This window comes from Silene latifolia, chromosome 7 (assembly GCF_048544455.1).
Source record: "Silene latifolia isolate original U9 population chromosome 7, ASM4854445v1, whole genome shotgun sequence".
Lineage (NCBI taxonomy): Eukaryota > Viridiplantae > Streptophyta > Magnoliopsida > Caryophyllales > Caryophyllaceae > Silene > Silene latifolia.
The window spans coordinates 79,874,165-79,897,573 of NC_133532.1; the positions used below are offsets into that span (position 1 = coordinate 79,874,165).

The 23,409-nt window shown below is 37.4% G+C and overlaps 1 non-coding gene across 1 annotated transcript; it reads right to left on the bottom strand.

Annotated features, from left to right (window-relative positions):
- Positions 1–441: 441 nt before the first annotated feature.
- LOC141593238 (small nucleolar RNA R71) lies at positions 442–548 on the bottom strand. Its single transcript, XR_012521340.1, has one exon. It is a non-coding gene; the product is annotated as a small nucleolar RNA R71 (small nucleolar RNA).
- Positions 549–23,409: the final 22,861 nt, after the last annotated feature.

Below are 23,409 nucleotides of genomic sequence, written 5' to 3' on the forward strand. Positions count from 1 at the left end.
TTCGTCAACCCTTTTGAAAGAGAAGGTGAGGAGAACCCAACACAAAATCCAACACAAAATCAACCCACAATGCCTAAATTTTCATCACATTCCATACCAACCGAGGAGAACCTACCCAATGGTACTCCCACACCACAACACTTAACCGGAAATTTCATTGCCAAATCCGCATTTATCCAATTAGTCGAAAGAAGCCAATTTGGGGGGATGCCTAGTGAAGACCCTCACTCTCACATGGAGACTTTTTGTGACTATTGTGATGCGATTTCTCAAACCGGTGTAACTCAAGACCAAATTCGATGGGTCTTATTTCCTTTTTCTCTAATTGGCACCGCAAAACAATGGTTGAAAGGCCTTGATAAGGCTACTTTCGGAATTGACTCTTGGAAGAAATTGGCTCTAGCTTTCTACAAAAAGTTCTACCCACCGGAAAAGACTAACATGCTAAGAGCTCAAATTACGGGCTTTAAGCAAAGAGATGAAGAATCCTTGTATGAAGCTTGGGAGCGATTCAAGGGAATTTGTCGCTCATGTCCTCATCATGGACTTAGCGAGTGGTTCTTGGTACAACAATTTTGGAATGGTCTTTATGAAGACTCAAGAAACATTCTCATCATGGGATCAAATGGAATGTTCACTGAAGTTGACGACAATCAAACTTGGAACAAGATTGAGGAAATGGCGGTCCATAATTCACAATATAGTAGACCTCGCAAGGCTACTAGAGGAGGAAAGCATGACGTGGACTCTATTACTCAATTGGGTGCTCAACTTAGTGCTCACATTGATACCATCAATTTGAAGTTCGAAAAAGTTATGGCTAGACTTGAAGAAGCCTCAAAATCACCAAAGCACCATGTCAATGCCATGACGGCATCTTCATCAATCCCAAGTGGGATATGTGAGAATTGTGGAACTTTGGGACATGACCAAAATGAATGTAGGGGAACAAATGAACAAGTGAATGCTTTTCAAGCATACAAGAGTGGTACCCCTTATTCAAATTATTACAATGAAAACACCAAATTCCACCCAAATCTCTCATACAAAAGCCAAAATGTTCAAAACCCTCAACCAACATACACCCCACCTCCCATGAGAAACCAAAATCAAAGACCCTTTTACAATCAAAACCAAGGTTACCAAAATCAAACTCCATGCAATCAACAAAATGACCAAGGTTTTGATGTTCAAAAAGCGGTCCTCCAAATGCAAAAGAATCAACAAGAGTTTTTCACTCAAATGCAAAAGGATAGTCAAGCAAAGGAAATCACCATCAACAACATCCTAGCCCACACCAAAATGTTGGAAACCCAATTGACTCAACTAGCATCTTCAAGCTCACAAAGACAAAAGGGGCAATTACCACCTCAAAGTAATCCCCCGAGACATGAAACAGTAGTGCCATTCACTTGAGAAGTGGTACGAGGTATGAAGCACCGAAGAAGAAAGTTGAGGATGAAGTTGTGGAAGCTAGTGATAAAGAAGAAGTTGTGCAAAACTCCAAGGATGGAGAACCATCAAAAGAAGAAGTTTCAAAGAAAAATGAAGACAAGGCCAAGGAGAAGGAACCCATTGTGATTAGACTTCCTTTTCCAAGTCGTCAAGCCAAGCCCAAATTTGATGACCAACTTGGAAAATTTATGGAGATTGTGAAGAATTTGGAAGTCTCGATTCCTTTCACGGAATTAATCAATCACGTGCCGGCCTATGAAAAGTACATGAAAGACATCCTTACGAAAAAGAATTCGATCCGGAAGCTTGAGACTATCGCCTTCACTAAGGTGAGTAGTGCAATACTTCAAGGGAGTTCACCTCCAAAACTTAAAGATCCGGGAAGCTTCTCAATACCGTGTACCATTGGCGACACCACAATCAACAAAGCCCTATGTGATCTAGGGGCTAGTGTGAGTGTTATGCCGTACTCGGTGAGTAAAAAGTTAGGGATGGGAGAGCTTAAATGCACCAATATCACACTCCAAATGGCCAATCGATCGACGAAGACACCATTAGGGATATGGGAAGATGTTCCCGTAAGAGTTGGGAAATTTTTCATCCCGGTGGACTTTGTCATTGTTGACATGGAAGAAGATTCCAATATTCCAATCATTCTAGGTAGACCTTTCTTGCATACCGCGGATGCGGTGATAGATGTGAAGCATGGAGAGCTCACTCTAGAAGTGGGAGATAAGAGCATAACTTTCAATCTTGACAAGACCATGAGAGCTCCCCGTTTGCATGAACCATGTTTTATGGTTGATCATTATAGCCGGAAGGATGATAGGAAGAAGTCGGAATTCCAATGGAAGAAGAAAGTGGATGATGCTCCATCAAAAGAGCAAGGAAATTGTAACAAAGAGAGCTTGAAAAGCTCACCAAAGTCAAGCAATGAAGAAGAGGGCCTCATTGGCCAAAACAAGAAAGTGGGAGAGTTGTCTCTATCAACTCAAGAGATTTTTAATGATCAAGTAGACGAAGTTTGTGGTCTTTGGGACGATGAGTTTGAAGGGATTTTCAATCCCTACATTGGTAATGCTATCGATCAAGACCAACATGAAGGACAACAAGTGCAAAGATCTATTGAGGATCTTTATCATGACAATGAACAAGCTTTTGACTACTTCTTCAAGGTGTTGAGTAACATCAACAACACCTTGGACATGCCCCCATGACATCTCTCTAAGGATGAGAGTTTGGTGGAGTCCTCTCCAAACCACCATTTGTAAATATTTCTAACTCCCTAACTTGCATTTTAATTCTTACATTGCATTTTGTCATTTTGGATTTTTATGCCTTGATCAAGATATTTATCATTTTTTGAGAGAAGTGAGGGAGGGACTAATGATTTTATTGATGTGTAGTGCTTTAACTTAGTGTGGGGATAGCAATTGCCTAGGCTATTCATGCCTTCGTAGTGCCCCTACAATGAAGAACACGAGATTTGAAGAATAAAAATGACACGGGATATGCAAGTGGACGGATGAAACTGAATCCGGGTAGACCAGGTGGAATCCGAGCGTCCTTATGGGTAATCCGCTCGTCTTATGGGAATCCGAGCGTCTGTGGAAGAATCCGTCCGTCCAAATGAGCTGCAAAATTGAAAATTTTGGTCTGTTAGAGAATCCGAGCGTACCGGTGAGAAGGAGAAGACGCTCGTCGAAAGAATTCGCTCGTCTTTGCAAGAAGACGCTCGTCTTTTTGCGGTCTGATTAAGAAAATTAATTTTAACAAAATCCGCTCGTCTTTAACGGAATCCGCTCGTCTTACTTGTAGAATTCGCTCGTCTTCACTGAAAGACGCTCTTCTTTAGGCGAGATTTCCTGAAGTCAAATTGAGCAGAATCCGAGCGTCCCGACAGGAATCCGCTCGTCTTCCCCCTACAGTTTTGAAAATTTCGGGTGTTTTAAATACCCCTTCCCACATTCATTTCATTTCATTCAAACATTCAAACACTACCCATAAACCCATAAACCCCAAAACCCTCGTCCTCTCCATCACCAAAAACAAGATTTCCTCAACCAAATTCAACAAAATCAAATTCAAGGTTACAATAAAAATTAATCACTCCTTTTACAATAATAATCAATCCAAGCACCAAAATCTTCAACCTTTGAGTCGATTTTTGAAATACAAAGGCAAATCCTTTCATCTTAAAATCGATTTGGGTATAATTGGAAATTTAAGATTTTCAACCTTTTCTTGGTATAATCATCAATGACTAGAACAAAAGAGGCAACAAAGGCACTCAAGGCAAAGGCACTCTCAAAAAGGCAATAATGTCTTCAAGCAAAGAAAGCTTCAATGGCTATGGTGGTTGCTAATGCAAACTTGGAAGTTCAACAACAACAAGATCCTCCCTTGGAAGCAACAACATCAACAACTCCGGAAATCGCTCAATTACCCAACTATCCGGAGGTAATTTTCATTTCTAACTCCCATAGGGATACATTTGCCAAGTATGCTAAGAAAACCATTTTGCCCACAAAATTCATATGTGAAGATGCCTTGAACAAATTGGGTGTCCTTGAACAAACAAAAGCCTTCTTCGAAGCCATGGGGTTGGGAAAATTATTTACTACAAGAGAATTGACATACCCCTCCCTTACCTTGGAATTCTTAAGTTCATTGAAAGTGACTAAGGTAGAGACTAGAACATACATCGAGTTTCGCCTTGCCAATGTGAATAGGCGCATCACCTTTGATGTTTTGAGTAAAGCATTAGGCCTTAGTGATACACCATATTATCATAAGATGCCCGAAAAGTATGACCCCGCTCCTCTTTGGGAGGCAATTTCCGGGAAGAAATTTGTGAGCTTTCATGCTTGTCGCGCTCTATTAGTCCACCATCCGGGCATTAGATTGTGGCACAAGGTCATCGGGAATACTATAATTGCAAGAAAAGACACTAATCATTTTACCAAACTCGATTGTGTTCTACTTGAGTCGGCCTTAAATGTTGGAAGGGAATTCACTAAGCCTTACAATGCTCTAAGGCTTTTGGTGGAAAGATGGCTCAATGTTGATTGTGGTAAAGAAGGCACCGCTTTTATCGTAAATGGAGGTCTAGTTACTCTCTTGGCCAAGCACTTTGACGCAAATTTCAAGAAGGATAACACATATGTGGTGATCAAAGGGGGTCATCTCATTGACATGGACGCCATGATTCACAAGTACAAGTGGGTCAAGCATAACTCTCTTGACACCAACTATGGGTGGCTAACCAATGATGCTAGATCTTTCACTTTGCCTTCCAAGATATGCCGCTTGAGTGCCCATCGAACAAACTACCTACTTCCACTCTCCAAGGGCGCCGAATACATCATCCGCCAACAAAGGGGCGAAATTGAAGAGCCGTCCTCCACCATTGTCACACCACCCTATCCATTCAAATATCAAGAGTTCAAACCCGAAGATGTTGAAGTGGGCAATGACTACATGACTCTCCTCATGAGAGAGATGTACAAACAAGCTTATAATGATCGAGTAGATGCATACTTGGCCCAATATCCACCCCTCCTTCATTTAGCTAGGCAAGGACTACTTGATCCTTCATGTCCTTTGCCTAGTTGGACGGATAGGGAAGTCTTCTTTCCAAGCACATCTAGGGGTGAAAGATCGGGTGAAGATGAGAATGTCGATGCTGAGGTTGATGATGATGAGGGTGTTGATGAAGAGGTAGATGAAGAAGAAGAGGCTAATGAAGATGATGAAGGAAGTGATCAAGGAAGTGAAGAGGGAAGTGGAGATGAGTCCGCTTCTATGGAGGAAAATGATGACAATGATGATTTGATGGAGGACTAGCAAACTTTGGAGGCTCCTACCCTCTTGAGGTTTGTCTACTTTTTTTTTTTTTTTTTTTTTTATTTATTTTATCTTGACTTCTTTGGAGAGTCCTAGCAACATGAGGACTAACACCTCGGCCACATTGAGGTGTTCTTTTATTGTTCCCATGGAAAAAATCCAAATGATAATATATAGTTTCATGCATTGCATCTTGTGTGCATGAACTACCCCAAAATTTAAGACATTAGAAATAATGTCTATCTCGGTTTGGGAAGTACATGCATACGCAACGGGAGGTAATCTAAATTACGCTCTCCGTCATAAACAAAAACTCATGCATCATGTAGTGTAGATTAGTATAGCTTGCATTTAGTATAGAATTCATGCATCATACTTGCATAATTTCCTATCATTTTGGCCATTGAGGACAATGCCCATATTAGTGTGGGGATGGGAAATTCTAACTTAATTTTTATTCAAAAATCCAAAAAATCCAAAATTTCGAAAAAATCAAAAAAATTGAAAAATTTGAAAATCCAAAAACAAGTTCATTTCCTTTGTAGTGTAAACTTGTATATATTGTGTTTGTTCTATCCTTGTTCACATTGATCGACTACGCCACATCCGAGACATGAGGATGAAGACCGCATGGTATGATCTTTCCAATCTCCTTTTTCCTCTCTATGTTAATGACTATGTGGCTTTATTTTGATTGATGCGGTATAAACAATGTGAATTTAGGACTTGCATTTAGATTATATGGCATATTAGTTGGTAGAATCATTTGCATTAGGATGTATATATGTTAGTTGCATCATGGCATGTAGTTTGCATGTTAGAAAATTTTGCGAAATCGTCTACTTGGGAAGCTTGACAAGTGTATATAGGCCCTAGTACATGCTTTTTCTTCTTAAGACTTTGCTTGTTATAATACTTGTAAAACACCCTAGGATGTGTCATGCTTGTATCCTTTGACCCATGGATTAAGGCCTAGTCAAGAGTACCTTGTGGTGTGATAACTCCTTGGCTACCGTTTATTCCAAGGTGACCCTTGAAACCATGCATCTATCATCCATGTTCTACCACATTTTTGTCATCAAAGGGAATGAGCACAAAAAGAAATTGATTTGAGTTCAATGAAATGAAAAGTGAAAAAAAAAGTTTGCAAATTGCATCAAATGAAAAGAGGAGCAAAAATAGAACTCCTATGCTTCAAATATAAGCACCCTCCCTACATATGGGGTGACTTTGAAAATGTTTAAAAGAAAAATGCAAAAGTTGAAAAGTTGTCAAGTGTTGAATTGCCAAAAATCAAAAGAAATGGCAAAAGAAAGTGTTCTCAAATGTTATATGCCACAAGAAATTGGGGGGAAAAAACAACAACAAAAGCAAACTCCCAAAATGAAACTCAAATATCTATTGATCCCTTTACCCATCGTATCCATTTTTGTGCATGGTAGAGAAGGGACGACCCTTCTTCTTGTCTAGGCAAGAGGGGGAATTCCGTGATCCTCCAGTGTTTCTAACACCATATGGAGTCTACTCTTGACAAAAGCATTTAACGATTGAGGACAAAGGTACCCTAGCTTGACACAACTTGGAGGTGATTTATTGGTATCCTTCTAGGCTTAGTAGTTTGAAGAAATTGCATCTATGAAGGAGTGTGTACCCTTGAATTGCTTCCCTTGTAGATAATTTCCGCCACTTAGATGAGGAAAGTGGCTATTCTTTTGTAGATGCATCCATTACTTGATTTTATGATCTTTAATGTTTGGATGTGTCGCCATTTTGGCAAGACCCACCTTGCTTTGCAAGAAGGCATCCTACCTCATGGTTGTCTTGTTGTGAGTTGAAGGCGCGGAGTTAGACCCGCTAATTGTCTCATATCGGCTATGCTATTAGGTTAGTTTAAATAACGTCCTAGTCTTTGTCACCTCTTTACTCGGGACGAGCAAAGGTTCGGTTTGGGGATATTTGATGTGACCATATTTTGAGCATATTTAGTCCCCGAATTAGCCTTGTTCCCATGCTTTTTAGTGCATATTTGGGTCATTTATTATCTTTAGTCCTTTGTTTTGTATATTCTTTGAGGTTTTGATCCCTTGGTAGGAAAGGAGTGCAAACCTTGCATTTTCATGGCAAAATGGAGCTAAATTGATTGAATTCAATGACCAAGCATCAAAGAGAAGACAAGACTCGAAGGCCTATGTACATACTATAGTAGATGGGCAATGATGAGAAAAGATCCTTGCATCCCTGAGGAAATCCTCAAGGATTTTATGAAGAGAAAGGAAGAAAAGAAGAAAGGAAGAAGCTGACAGAGAATCCGAGCGGATTGCCCACAAGCCGCCCGTCCAAGACAAGCAATCCGAGGGTCTTCCTCAGTTGGACGCTCGTCCAGAACCACCACAATCCGCCCGTCCACTCCAAGAATCCGCTTGTCCAAAAGAACCACAATCCGCCCGTCCCGTGCCCTGGACGCTCAGATTGTGTGACAGCTAATCCGTCTTCTACTTGTTCAATGAAGGATGAGCATATTTTTCAAAGACCGGCGAAAAGGAGACCGGAGTCTCTCTTGAGACCGGCGATTCCTCAAGGACTTAATCGTCATTTAAGCCCTTAGTAAACCCTAATTTATGTACCTAATCTCCACTATAAATACCCCATTAGTTTAATTAGGTTATCATGTTCTTCTTAGCAATCTATAGTGTAGTTTATATCAATCAAATCTCTCTTTAATCTTGTAATCAACATTTAATCAAGTCTTAATACAAATCTCATTTCCTTAATCTCTCTTTTGTTCATCTTTCATTTTGGGTAATTGAAGATTATTTGGGTTATTATTGGGAGATTGACAACCTTCCAATCAATCATCAAGTACTTCTATTATTCTTTGCTTTATTATTGGAATCATTAGTAGGTATAATTCTCTTAATCCCTTTTTAATTATTGTTAATTATCTTCATTTATTCATCATGTTTTACTTCGTTGGTATGATTGACAACCTTGCTAGCATGTTCAACATGATAATGAGTGAGTAGTTTCCTTAGCTAGGGTTAATGGGTAATTAGCGGAAACCAACATGGGGGATGATTCATGCTTAAATTAATATGTTTTCATAGTTTATTTGCTTGCTTGTTGTGATCTCAACTTATGCACATGTTATGTTTGATGAAATGCGAGCCTATGAATCCTTGCATTTTTTACCCATCACCTATCTTTTCAATGAGACTTGTAAGACATAAACCAACTCGAGTCTCATTAGACCATGCATATAGTTGAGTAGGGAAGATTAAGTCGACTTGTAGGTGTTGTACAATCTAATCGATTCGGCTCCGGGACCCAAACTTTCCTAGGATTGTACGATATAAACCAACTCGATCCATCACAATAATAATTGCTTGCTTATAATTTGAGAATATGTTTGTATGATCAAATTCCTATGAATCCCCTATGACCCCATGATACCCTAGTGCCTTTTATCAATTGTTTACATCCCTTTTTAATCATCTTGCTTGTTTACTTTTATTGTTATTCAGTTTAGTGATCTTCTACTTCAAACCCCAAATTGTGACACCCCTAGACACCACTAGTTGCAATTGAAAATCTCATCTCAATTCCCGTCCCTTGGGATCCGACCTTTACTTGCCTCTTTACTAATTGTAGAGTTGTTTGTGGAGTTATAAATTGTGTTTTGGTCTAGGTTCTCCTAACGACAAGTACCGAAAACTAAACCTCCCAAGGGAGTCCGACCAACTAACTAGATATTGAGTAGTATTATCCCTAATTTATACTAATATTACTTGTATTACTATACTAGTAATTAGTAGAAGAGTATTAGTATTTATTGAGAGTTATAAAGAGGAGTTTTTAAGAACTTTGCATGTAAGAAAAGGAGTAAGAATGAGCAACCAACAAATGAGCACAAAAGTGCCCCTTATATGGGTACCATACGGCACACCCACATAACAAGTGGAGGTTTTGCTCTTATTTTAATCTTGCATGCAAAAAGTTTGAGTGTAAGAGTAAGAATCATCATTATGGTGTAAGAATCCAATGTCATATGCACATGACTTTGGATGGAAAATTGGACAAAGAAAAGAGTATAATAATATTCTCCAAAACCGGTAGCCATGTGCCATTTTGTCCAATTTTTTATTTTTAACATTTGTCCCACAAATGCTTATAAATCATGTGATCAATTATCTTATATAATTAATTATTAATATAATCATCTAACAATTAAATATTATAATTAATCTAATAATATACACCCACACTTAAGTAGTATACTACCATTATATCAATATATAACGAGTCCCATAATTACTAGTTAGTTAAATTTACAACTCCTTGTATATATAAATAACTTATTACCTCTACCTCAAAATATTTATAAAACCTCAACTAATTTAGTAACTTAACATTTAATTACTAAATTAAACCTTATTTAATCATATTACAATAAGATATACAATTCAACTCACATAAATAAGGGATTAATTAATCTGTATCAAATATAATTAATTAATTATTTATTTGGGTTTCATCCTTTAGGTGTGACCTTAAGGGATCAACTGATCACCACCGTCAAATGACAGTAATGTCAAACTCTAGTTAGCTAATCATTAACGATTAATGTTGATCAGTTGACTATATAATTGAATCATCCCTCACGTATTCTTATTATGAGATTTAATTATGTGATCGCACTATTGTTGAGGACACTTACTCCAACATTGAATTAAAGTTATACTCGTTAAACACCAAAGTTACACTCTAAAAAATATTGAAATGTCGTAAACTTGTCTTAAAATTACAAAAAGTCAAAAAAATATACTTCAAACTCACTTTTTAATATAAAGTTGCACTATTTTGGATTAAAGTTTTACTCGTAAAACACAGAAGTTGCACTCTAAAAAATACTGAAATGTCGTATATTTGTCTTAAAATTACAAAAAGTAAAAAAATATCCGTCAAAGTCACTTTTTAGTATAAAGTTACACAAATTTGGACTAAAGTTATACTTGTAAAACACAAAAGTTGCACTCTAAAAATAATTGAAATGTCCTAAACTTGTCTTAAAATTACAAAAAGTTCAAAATATATACTTCAAAATCACTTTTTAGTATAAAGTTGCACCATTTTCGATTAAAATTATACTCGTAAAACAAAGAAGTTACACTCTAAAAAATACTGAATTGTCGTATACTTATCTTAGTGTTTTTGAGAGAGGAGGGAAGTGAAATGTGTGATATGTGAAAGAAGTGGATTAGAGGAAAAGAAGTTATACTGAATTAGTGATTAATTAGGATGGATTAGTGAGAGAGGAGAGAGTGTGTGAGATTAGCCATTAAACACCCTTTTTGTGGGTTGATCTTGTCCATTTATTTTCATCATCCAAGGGCCATTAATAAAACTTATGGACTTATAACTATATAGTGGACTCACCCCATCTCTCTCTCTCTCTCTCTCTCTTTATATATATATATATATATATATATATATATATATATATATATATATATATATATATATATATATATATATATATATATATAGGCAAGATCCGGTGAGTCCACCTATATTTTTGAGTCCCATAAGTCCACTTATGTATCACACGATGTACACAAGAATATCACTTGTTAATTTTTGAACCAAACAATAACAAGGACTACAAATTTTGCAATCAATCAAATTCTCCAGAATTTCCTAGGGTTTTTCATCTCAATTGAAAAACCCATGAGCTCACTTATCACTGCACAATCTTCAGACGATATCTCAACCTCCTTACCCATCTCTTCCATCACCGAATTAATTTTATCACTTTCAAGATAATACAAATACTCGATTTTGCTCGAATTACCATCTCCAGCGTCGTTGAAATCGCGTCACTCACCTCCACCAATTTTCCCCGTAATCTGACCTTTTTATCCCCATTAACCTTGACCTTCTCGAGTTCACCAGGAGTAGCTGGCATGTCAGCAAGGAAGGGATTGTTGATGAGGTCGATAGCAGCAGGTCTCTCTGACACTGGAGCCAGACACTTCTCGATGAAGTCCCTCCCCTGTGGTCCTTCACCTTGGCGGCGGCGGGCTTGATTCCCTTCCTACTCTTGTTGTATCCCCGATTTTAATCCTTCCCAAATTTCCATTCACAAAAATGTTTTCACACTTGAGATCTCTATGGATAATTGGTGGGTTATGACAGTGTAAGTAACTTAAGGCTTTCAAGATCTGTCTAGCCCAATTCTTGATTGGCTTTCTGATGTGTGTCCTTAATATGATGTTTTACACCCTATTTTACACGCATTTCAGAGCTCATTTGTGTAGTTTAAGCTACTATTTCCCCTATTTCCGTTTACTTTCGTGTTTTTGTGTAATATTGCAGAAATGTGAAGAATCCAGCGGAAGTCGAGCCGAATCCGTCCCCGAGTACCTAACATTGCATTTGACATGAAGTATTTTACTCGGGAAGCAAACTTTTTCGCATGTTTCAAGGCCTGGAAATAGATTTATGGAGAATTTAGAAGCGGACTACCAGCTACAGTGGTCTATAGACTGACCTACGTGGTCTATAGACTGTCAGAATGCTGAACAAAAGTCTGCAGGAAAGAGAGCGGTCGATCGACTGGTCCTTGTGGTCGATCGACCACCCCACGACTCTACGCGCAAGATTTAATTAGAATTCCGAAGCCCATTGTAATTAGGTTTTAGGAATAAAGTTACGGATGACTATCTATATAACGTAACTCCTCCCTACTGCAAAACATCATCGAATTTTAAGGACGCAATTAGGGTTCATCACAAAAAGATTGAATTTTTATTAGTTGAGTTTAATTCTCCGTTAATAAAGTTTACTTTCCGCGTTTGGTTTTGGTCTTTCCTGTTCAATTCTTCTTACGGTATTCTTCTGTTCCTTTGTTCACTTTGTTGCTTTAATTCCTCCGTAGTTAGAATTGCTAGTTTAGATTTCCCAAAGCCAAATTATCGTTTCATGATAGTTATTTATTTAGTTAATTTAAGTATGAATTCGTTTGCTTTATTAGTTAATTTTATTGCTGTTATTATCACTATCATGAGTAGCTAAATCCTTCGTGCTAATATGTAGGGGATCTATAGGTTAGACGACTTTGACATAGGTGACTTCTTTGTCGGGCTGGTCGATCGATCGACATACATGGTCGATCGACGGGCGTGTTAGATTTGCTTCGACTTAATTAATTTAGTTGCTATATTTGACGAATCGAGTGCACGCGACTAGTTGAATGCTTAGGAATTGACCGACCCGATAAGATCGAAAGATGGGGAGGAAAATAGACTACTTAATTAAGACGACTAAATTAATAAGATCGAGAGATAAGTTAATTTAGACTTTGAGTTTCATTAATCAAGAATGAAAGTTAGTATTAGTGAGATTAGGGACCCGTAGCTTTGGCCGAAAGGTTGTTACCTGTTAAATTGGACCGAGAGGACTTTTTATTTTCCCGTCTAACATGTTTAAGACAGTTTACCTAGAGTTGCCGCCGTCGAAACTACAGTGAACCGACCATCTTAGCATCCCTTTAATATTTGCTTCCATCTTTTTTTATCTACTGCTCATTTATTTACTTTAGTTATAGAACTATTCAAAACAAACCCCCACACATTCGTTACTTTAGACTAAAATTAGACAACTATTAATTGCATCGCCTCTCTGTGGTTCGACCCTGACTGCCGCTAGCTATAGTAGCCGTTTGGATTATAAATTTATCTTTGGTACTCTACGACGATATCAAATTTTGGCGCCGTTGCCGGGGAGGTAGCATAAATTTTTAGTTGTTTTATTTTAGTTTATTTTGGTCTCAAGGAATATCCGTTCCTTGAGGCAGTCTTTATCTTCTTCTTGTAGTTTCTTCTTATACGCAGGTCACCTTGCGCTAGACAGAGACTTTTAGAAGAATAATTTCAGGAGGAAGGCTTGAGTACTCTTGATAGATGGGAAGTTCGCGTGGGAATTCGCGAAAACCAAGTATTGAAATGAATGCTATTGCGGCACTAGAAGCTTCCATTAATGCCGGGTTGAAAAGTCGGAGAATGCTACAAATAAAACTGCGGAATTGAGAAAGGTAGTTCAAACTCTCTTGGTTCAAGTTATAAAAATGGAAGAAGCTAGGATTGAATCTGATAAGAATTTTGAAAATCGGTTGGCAATTTTAGTGGCTAATCAAGCTGCTAATTTGTCGAGCAAATTTGATGAAACTCCACCTCTTACCCCTGTGCTTATTCCTGCTCTAACACCTCCGCCCCAGATTGGGAGCACGATGGAGGAAAACTCTTCTGTTTTTTGTTGCAGAGAACTGGTTTGGGAAGGAAGAGCGAGGAAAGTGTCGGATTATGACTTGGAGTTTGATGAGCCGGACGATCCAAGAGCTTGGGAAGCCGCTAGAGCCGTTGATGACCCGTTGAGTATTCTAGATGAAGGAGTGGAGTGGAGTCCAGCTGCTGATATTAGCATTGCGGAGGGTACTTCATATAGTCAGAAGCCTTGGTCGGAGATTTTCCGCAGCTTCCGTTGATCTATCTAGTTTTATAAACCACTTTAAGACTATTTATTCCATTTTAGACTATTTACTGTTTTTTTGGTGTGCGCGAGACTTCGCTTTAATTTGGTTTGCTTAGGATTTATTTAGGCTATAGACTTTACATTTGGGTTTAGCGCAATGTTGGGCTTTGTATTATGTGCATTTGCAGGTTGTTAGACCATATTGACTCACGCTATTTGAGTTAATTCGAAGAAAGCACTGTCCTCGTCAGGTATATCGGTCGATCGACTGGCCTGTGTGGTCAATCGACTGACCACCGCAGCTCTGAGCTTCGTTTCCAGATTGCTGGTCGATCGATCGCTGTATGGTCGATCGACCGCCTTCTGCTGCTGTACCTGTTCACGACCATTCCCCTGCTGTGTTTGGTCGATTTGCGGAGTTGAGGGAGTCTTTTCTCCACTTTATTCTCCAATTCATTTCCGTTTTCTTATTTTGCACATAATTTTGCATTTCGTAAATTGTCTTCTCGGAATTATGTGCGGTACTTTTGTGTTTTCAGGTACTTTATGGTAGCATCTTTGGCTTGAAACCTCCTAGCTCATTTGGTTTGGGGAGGTTTCCTTTTTTCGCGCTTAAAGTCTTGTGAGTTTCCGAGTTTAAACTTCATGTCTTATTTAGTTAATTTATCGCAAATTCCCGTTTCCCTTTTATTTTCTTACATGATTTTGCACAATGGGGACATTGTGTGATTTGGTTTGGGGAAGGGTTTTGTGCATTGCATTCACATGTTTTATTGCATTTCTGTTTCATGTTTATTGCACTTCAGTTTGCATTTGTTATTTCATTTCTCTTATTTATACAAAATTCAAAAAATTGAAAAATTTCAAAAATTCAAAAAATTGCACGTTTATTTTAGCATATAGGTTGTGTCGGAACGGTAGTATTTCAATGATGACATTGCATTTGTATCTATTTATGCCTAAGCCTTGCTAATTGACATGTTATTAGTAGAATCATATATGCATAGCCTACGAGTTTTCGTTAAATATCTTGCAGAACTTTAAACTTGACTTAGATTTATGGCAAACTACATCATTTTCTGAGATTTAGAGCTTATAACTGGTGTCATTCATGACCGTTTTATCTAGGAATGTGAGTAGTACTCCTTATGAGACATGTTACATCAATATGCATAAATATGAACTTTATCTACTTAATACCTGTATGCATTCGGTTTGTGGTTTGTTGACACATGTGGTAGAGGTCCCCTTTTCTCATTTTGCCCATAAGCTTCACATAGCCAAAATTAGCCTTTTGTCCCTTTAACTACATCCTATATTCATTTTTGCCTTTGTCAAGCTAGTAGTATTAGTCTTTGGAAATGTGTTCTTATCATTTTGGCTATATTGCTCTTTATGAGAATGTTAGTGAAATGATTGAAGGGAAAGAAAAGAAAGAGAAAAGAAAAAAAAAGAAGGAAAAAAAAAGAAAACAAAAATTCGAAAAAAAAGAGAATCAGTCGATCGACCATCCCACTTGGTCGATCGACTGCCTGCTGCAGTATCGAGACAAGAAAAAATCACATGGTTGAAGTTTTGAGTAGGTGGTGATTTTATTCCCATTTTTTATCATTATCATTTGGGGAATTACAGTTATTATTGGAGATTGTGAGATTTGTGCTAATAATTAGCACCGCTTTATCGTTGAATCTTGAGCAAGAAGTTGGAATGAATTATTAATTTGGTTCCCTTAGTTACTAGCTTGGCTTTTAACTCTGTTTTTATCCAAATTCGTCTTAGCCCCTTCCTGCCCATACCTCACATATCCATATTTACCTCGGCATGTGTCATGGTCTTTTATGGTTGGAATGCATATGTACGGTTGTAGAGATTATTTTCATATTAGACTGCAGGCATGTTCTTATAGGTCGTAGTTAGGTGAGAGTCATTATAAAATTAATTCTTTCTATCTTTTACATATTTTCACCTGTGCTTATGTGTGATATGAGCGACCCGTGAGAGTCCATAATGATAAGTCTCTAAAGTTGACGGTTTAGCGGTTTTTTTTGACGACTACATAACTCGTTTGCATGATTCATGTTCCTAATTGATTGTTGATTTGTAGCATTAAACTGGTTTAGGCTTTACAGTATGCATTTCGCTCTGAGATTGAACTCGTTCCATTAGGTTTTAGGATCGAGTCTAGTTCTTGCTTGGGGACAAGCAAGGGTTTGGTTTGGGGAAGTTTGATGCGTGTCCTTAATATGATGTTTTACACCCTATTTTACACGCATTTCAGAGCTCATTTGTGTAGTTTAACCTACTATTTCCCCTATTTCCGTTTACTTTCGTGTTTTTGTGTAATATTGCAGAAATATGAAGAATCCAGCGGAAGTCGAGCCGAATCCGTCCCCGAGTACCTAACATTGCATTTGACATGAAGTATTTTACTCGGGAAGCAAACTTGGCGCGCGTTTCAAGGCCTGGAAATAGATTTATGGAGAATTTAGAAGCGAACTACCAGCTACAGTGGTCTATAGACTGAACTACGTGGTCTATAGACTGTCAGAATGCTGAACAAAAGTCTGCAGGAAAGAGAGCGGTCGATCGACTGGTCCTTGTGGTCGATCGACCACCCCACGACTCTACGCGCAAGATTTAATTAGAATTCCGAAGCCCATTGTAATTAGGTTTTAGGAATAAAGTTATGGATGACTATCTATATAACGTAACTCCTCCCTACTGCAAAACATCATCGAATTTTAGGGAAGCAATTAGGGTTCATCACGAAAAGATTGAATTTTTATTAGTTGAGTTTAATTGTCCGTCAATAAAGTTTACTTTCCGCGTTTGGTTTTGGTCTTTCTTGTTCAATTCTTCTTACGGTATTCTTCTGTTCCTTTGTTCACTTTGTTGCTTTAATTCCTCCGTAGTTAGAATTGCTAGTTTAGATTTCCCAAAGCTAAATTATCATTTCATGATAGTTATTTATTTAGTTAATTTAAGTATGAATTCGTTTGCTTTATTAGTTAATTTTATTGCTGTTATTATCACTATCATGAGTAGCTAAATCCTTCGTGCTAAGATGTAAGGGATCTGTAGGTTAGACGACTTTGATGTAGGTGACCTAATGTCGGGCTCCGGTCGATCGACTGACATACATGGTCGATCGACCAGGGCGTGTTAGATTTGCTTCGACTTAATTAATTTAATTGCTATATTTGACGAATCGAGTGCACGCGACTAGTTGAATGCTTTGGAATTGACTGACCCGACAAGATCGAAAGATGGGGAGGAAAATAGACTACTTAATTAAGACGACTAAATTAATAAGATCGAGAGATAAGTTAATTTAGATTTTGAGTTACATTAATCAAGAACGAAAGTTAGTATTAGTGAGTTTAGGGACCCGTAGCTTAGGCCGAAAGGTTGCTACCTGTTAAATTGGACCGAGAGGACTTTTTATTTTCCCGTCTAACATGTTTAAGACAGTTTACTTAGAGTTGCGCCATCGAAACTACGGTGAACCGACCATCTTAGCATCCCTTTAATATTTGCTTCCATCTTTTTTTATCTACATCGCTCATTTATTTACTTTAGTTATAGAACTATTCAAAACAAACCCCACACATTTGTTACTTTAGACTAAAATTAGACAACTATTAATTGCATCGTCTCTCTGTGGTTCGACCCGATCGCCACTAGCTATAGTAGTAGTTTGGATTATAAATTTATCTTTGGTACTCTACGACAGTATCACTTTCGGTCTAGATGACTATGTTTCTTGCTTGTACGCATGCACATATATGTCATTAAAAGGACTAGACAGATCTTGAAAGCCGATCGAAGATGGTGAAAGGCGGAATGAAAGACGGAGTTAGGTTGATAGTGTGATATTGTATAATAAAAACCCGTGATATCACAGGTTATACTAAACAATATCACAAGGACTAAAAAGATAGAGTGGATTATATATATATATATATATATATATATATATATATATATATATATATATATATATATATATATATATATATATATATATATATATATAGTTAAGATCCGGTGAGAACACTATTCGGTAAACGGTGAGAACAATGATAATAATCAATAACTTACGCTCACTATCACACAAACAATAAAACCCAAATTTTACAACACCCAATCTCACGTATCTCTCACATCCCTATGCACTATTACCACCACGAACACAACCAGCCGTCACCGTCAGCCACTACGACTAACGCCAGCGATATCACCATCCGTTCCAGAAATCGCCGCTAATCTCACCAACCACCCCGAACGACGCCGGCACCACTAACAACATTTAGCTGTGTTTTACGGTGATAATTCTGTCATTGATGCTGCAATTAAGACCTATTCCGAGAGTTGACCCGCATTTTTGTTAATATTTCAGGGGGTTTTGTTTTGATTTGGGGATTTAGGGTTAATTGATTGAATTTATTATAATCTCCATTAACTTTAATGCTTGAATAAACCTCTGATTCAAGTTTCGAAAACCCGCCGCTCTAAGGTCATCGTCGCAAGAACTCCGGTGATGTAATATCCGCCGGAATAGTACGTGCATCAGTGATCAGTCCGTTTGTCCATTTGTTCACAGGTTAATGTCGGGAAAGAGGAGCGACATTTGTGCATCGGTCCTGGGCTTTGGTGGTTCGAATCTTGTTTTTGGTTGTAATTAGATTTCTGACCTTGATTAATCAAATAGCCAATAAACTGGGCATGGTTGTGTAATTGTTCCGCTCGAGTAAGTTTATTAGGTACTTAATAACGAGTGATTGTGTTTGGCAGATTAAAAACATCAGCAGTAGCTCACTTAAATTTTAGTTTATTAAGTGATCAGTTTAGGTGTTTGCACTGCAAAATTCTGATAATATCCACTACATTGTTTAACATGACAGTACATTGAAGTATATACATAAACAAGTATTATACGAGATTATCGGAAAAGTGAAACCAAAGTAATACGTGCAAGAGGAGTTTATGTAAAGGGTTGTTAGTCAATCTGATTTTTTGGTGTAATGTGTGTCTGACTCACTATATTGTCACTGCCCTTGAGCCTTTCCTCACATCATCCATATTAATAGAGCTCGGTACAATAACTACGAAAGTTTGTACCCTTTGCTAGTCAATCTCCTTTGCTAGTCAATCTGGTGTAATGTGTTTCAGATAGAAATGAATGAAATCTCATACCTTTACCAAACTGGCCATCAACAATGACTTTGAGCTTTGTAGTGCAATCCTTTTTCGCAATCAAGTAAACAATATATGACTTAAAATGTGTTTTAGTAATCATCCCCTTGTTTACGTCGGATTTCTTGGTTGCGCGTTAGTGGAGTAATTGAAGGGTGTTGTTGCTCCGGGGACGTTGGAATCAAGCTTTACCAAGTCTGCGATTACATCAGCTTGCTGGCTGTGCTCCGTCAGGCAAATGGTGATTTGGTGTTAGTCGGTGTTAACTGTGGGGTGGTCTATTGAGAGAGGTCGCGGTGGTTGTTAAGGGATTAATTATGTAATTAAGTGTGTATTTGGTTTTAGATACATCGAAAATATTATTAGATACATTAATTAAATATTAGGTACGTTTTTTCTAAGTAAAAAAAATTGTACCTACGACAGAAAAAACCGTATCTACATTCTTAAAAAGTGTATATATAATTCTGGTAAGAAGTGTAACTAGGGAAAAAAATGTATTTACATTCTTAAAAAGTGTATATAAAATTCCGGTAAAGTGTACCTACGATAGTTAAAAGTGTATATGGAGTTAAGAGACCACTCGATAAAAACGAACTAGATACATTAAAAATATGGTGGATATATTTTCTTTACCAAATTTTAGATGCACTTTAATCTATTGTAGATTACACATTTTTACATGTTCCTAGATACATTTTTTGACGATGGAGATACATTTTTTACATTAATTACAGTTACATTATGTAGGTACATATTTTTCCATTCTAGGTACATTTTTTTCTACATATGAAACAAATAAAAACAAAATACCTAGATATACAAAAATATTATTCTAGATACACCAACATGTAATCTAGATACACAAAACAACCTTTGAGAAATAGTGAAGATCAACAAATAATAATAATAATAATAATAATAATAATAATAATAATAATAATAATAATAATAATAATAATAATAATAATAATAATAATAATAATAATAATAATAATAATAATAATAATAATAAGGGTATCCAGAAATTCTCGGTATCTCAGGATGCGGGGGCTCGGGTGGCCGCTTACATTTTTACTAGACTTAACTTTGCTGTTGCTAAGGGTGTGGGAGCCCAGATTGTCTCTCGGCTCCCCACCAATTTCATGTAAACTTTTATTTTCCTTTTAATGAAAGCTGCGCGCATCCTTTTATAATAATAATAATAATAATAATAATAATAATAATAATAATAATAATAATAATAATAATAATAATAATAATAATAATAATAATAATAATAATAATAATAATAATAATAATAATAATAATAATAATGAAAATTACATTTGCTAAGGGTGTGGGAGCCAGTTGTCTCTCGGCTCCCCACCAATTTTATGTAAACTTTTATTTTTTCTTTTAATGAAAGTTGCGCGCATCCTTTTATAATAGTAATAGTAATAATAATAATAATAATAATAATAATAATAATAATAATAATAATAATAATAATAATAATAATAATAATAATAGATCAAAAATCAAGTGGTATTCAATATTGCTTGGATTGCAAAAAAATTCGATGCCAACAAGAATAGATTTAGAGAGGAGTAGACAAAACAGTAGAACACCAAAATTAGACCAAAGTTAATAGAAAAGTTAGAAAATTGTAAAAATCGTTCTGATAACAACAATAGCAAATTAGACCAAAATTCAGGTCACACCATACGTACTACCACCGCATCACCACCACCACACACCTCCGACCAACACCTCCCATCGCAACTCCGACATTCCCAACCACCCCACGATGCCGGTGAGGAGTAGAACAACGATCATCGCGGTATTTTGCATCTCCAAATCTTTCTCTCGCTCGAATTCGCATAGCTCAACAACATGCAACTTAACCCACGCGTCAATTGAGTAATTTCCGGCGTCGATTGAAGTCCAGTGACCATCGGCGAAGGGCATTATGGGTAAGGGATGAAATAAGGGGAAGAATAATTGAAAAGAAAATAAATTGAAACCAACGCCGACGAACAAAAATGAATCGACGACGCTGGTCGACGCCTTTGTCGACATTTTCTGTAGAGACGCGCACTAGTAGTCAACAGCGTGTTTGAGCTATTTCCGGCGATGTTATCATATATCAACCTATAAGATGGGCTAATTCAGGTGTGGCCACCGGCGTATGTGGTGGTGATTGTGTCGTCAACGCCGTTGATGCCTGTCGTTGTGTGCACCAAAAATAATATTTATAAAACCTATTAAAACTAACAGAAGCTAGTGGTAACAGGGTCGATCCACAGGGAGGTATTGAGATAAAAGTTGCTTTTTATTTCAGTCTAAGGGTAACAGTTGAGGGGGTTTTGATATGAATTAAATCTAAAATAACTAAATAAACAAATAGAAGTAAAAAGAGTTGTAAATAATGAGAAAAGAGATGCTAAGACGGTCGGTTCACTATAGCTGCGATGGCACATAATCCTAGGTAAGTCCGAAATACGGTCGTGTAGGATGGGTAAAACAAGTCCTCTCGGTCCAAGTTAACTAGTAGCTTCTTTCGACCTATGCTACCAGTCCTTAAGTCTCACTAATGCTAGCTCTCGCCCCGATTAGCGATTCCTAAAGCCTAAATTACATTATCTCTCGATCTCAACAATTTAGTCGTCTCAATTCATTAATTAATGCCCTCCCCTATCTCTCGATCTACAGGTTGGTCAAAACTAAGAATCTAACAAGTCTCCTCTCGGTCTCATTGTTAAACATTGCACTTAACGAATCAAACGGTGCTAATCAGACACGAAGTCAGTCGATCGACCAGCTACCCCAGTCGACCGACAAATCGGCTCAGTCGATCGACTAGTTAAGCCAGTCGATCAACCAAGCCCTAATTCGGGGTCACCTATTCTAATGCCATCTACGCTATAGATCCCCTATATCTTAGCACGGGGTGTCTAGCTACTCATACTTACGCAAATAACAAGAACTAATTTGATAATAGGCATAAAGGATTGCATAATTGAAATAATTGATGAATAAATTCGCATAAAACTATAACTAGGGATTTGGGATTCTATCTAGCAAGAAATAATACTAATAAAACGATATAACAATACTGGAATTAAAAGATTAGAATTACCGAAGCAAGGAACAAGATGAATCCGAAAGCAAAATACAAACTTTTCTTAGAATTCTAAACTAAAAGTAATGAATACTGGATGTCTGATGGGAACTAGATGATAATGAATCCTCCTTCTAAAGGTTGGAAGGGGTTACGTTAAATAAGAATGTCGCGTAAAACCCTACTCGAAACCTAATTACAAATGGGCTTCTAATTCTTGTCTTTAATTTGCGTCAGCTCGCGTGGTGGTCGATCGACCACTGGAACCAGTCGATCGACCAAGATGCGCTATGCAGGAGCTTCTGATAATCGTGGTCTGGTCGATTGACCAAAGGCACCAGTCGATCGACTGACTTTCTTTCCTGCAGACTTCTGTTCAGCATTCTGACAGTCTATAGACCATGTAGGTGGTCTATAGACAAAGTCATTTAGTAATCCAACGAAACTCTCGCAAATATATCTTTCAGACCTTGAAATGCGCTCCAAGTTCGCTTCCCGAGTCTTTACTCCATGTCAAATGCAATGCTAAGTACTTAGGGACGGATTCGGCTCGATTTTCGCAGGATTCTTCACATTTCTGCAATATTACACAAAAACATGAAAGTAGACAGAAATAGGGAAAATAGTAGCATAAACTACATAATTGAGCTCTGAAATGCGTGTAAAATAGGGTGTAAAACATCATATTTAGGACACGCATCAAACTTCCCCAAACCGAACCCTTGTTTGTCCCCAAACAAGAACTAGACTCGATCCTAGGACCTAATGGAACGAGTTCAATCTCAGAGCGAAATGCATCTGTAAAGCCTAAACCAATTTAATGCTAAAAATCAGCAATCAATTAGTAATATGAATCATGCAAACAAGTTATTTAGTCGTTAAAAATAAAGCTGAACCGTCGACCTTGCAAGACCTTTAAAATTGGACTCTCACGGGTCACTCTTCTCTCATGAAGCAATGGGTAAGCATATATGTGTAAGAGAGGAAGAGGAATAGCCGCTCACCTAGACTACGACCCACATAAACATGCATGCAACTAATATGATAGACAATTCTAACTATCATACATACATTCCAACAGAACAAGGTCCTGTTACAGCCGAGGGCTTACAAAAATATGGTAAAGTGAGGTAATGGGTAAGAAAAGGCAAAACATTTATGGGAATGTGGAGGTATAGGTGATCAAGCTAGTACCTAAACAAAACCATATAACAATATCCATTCTTACTCAATTATAGAATTAAGTACAATGCCCTTCATTTGGCACAAAACTCACCAAACCG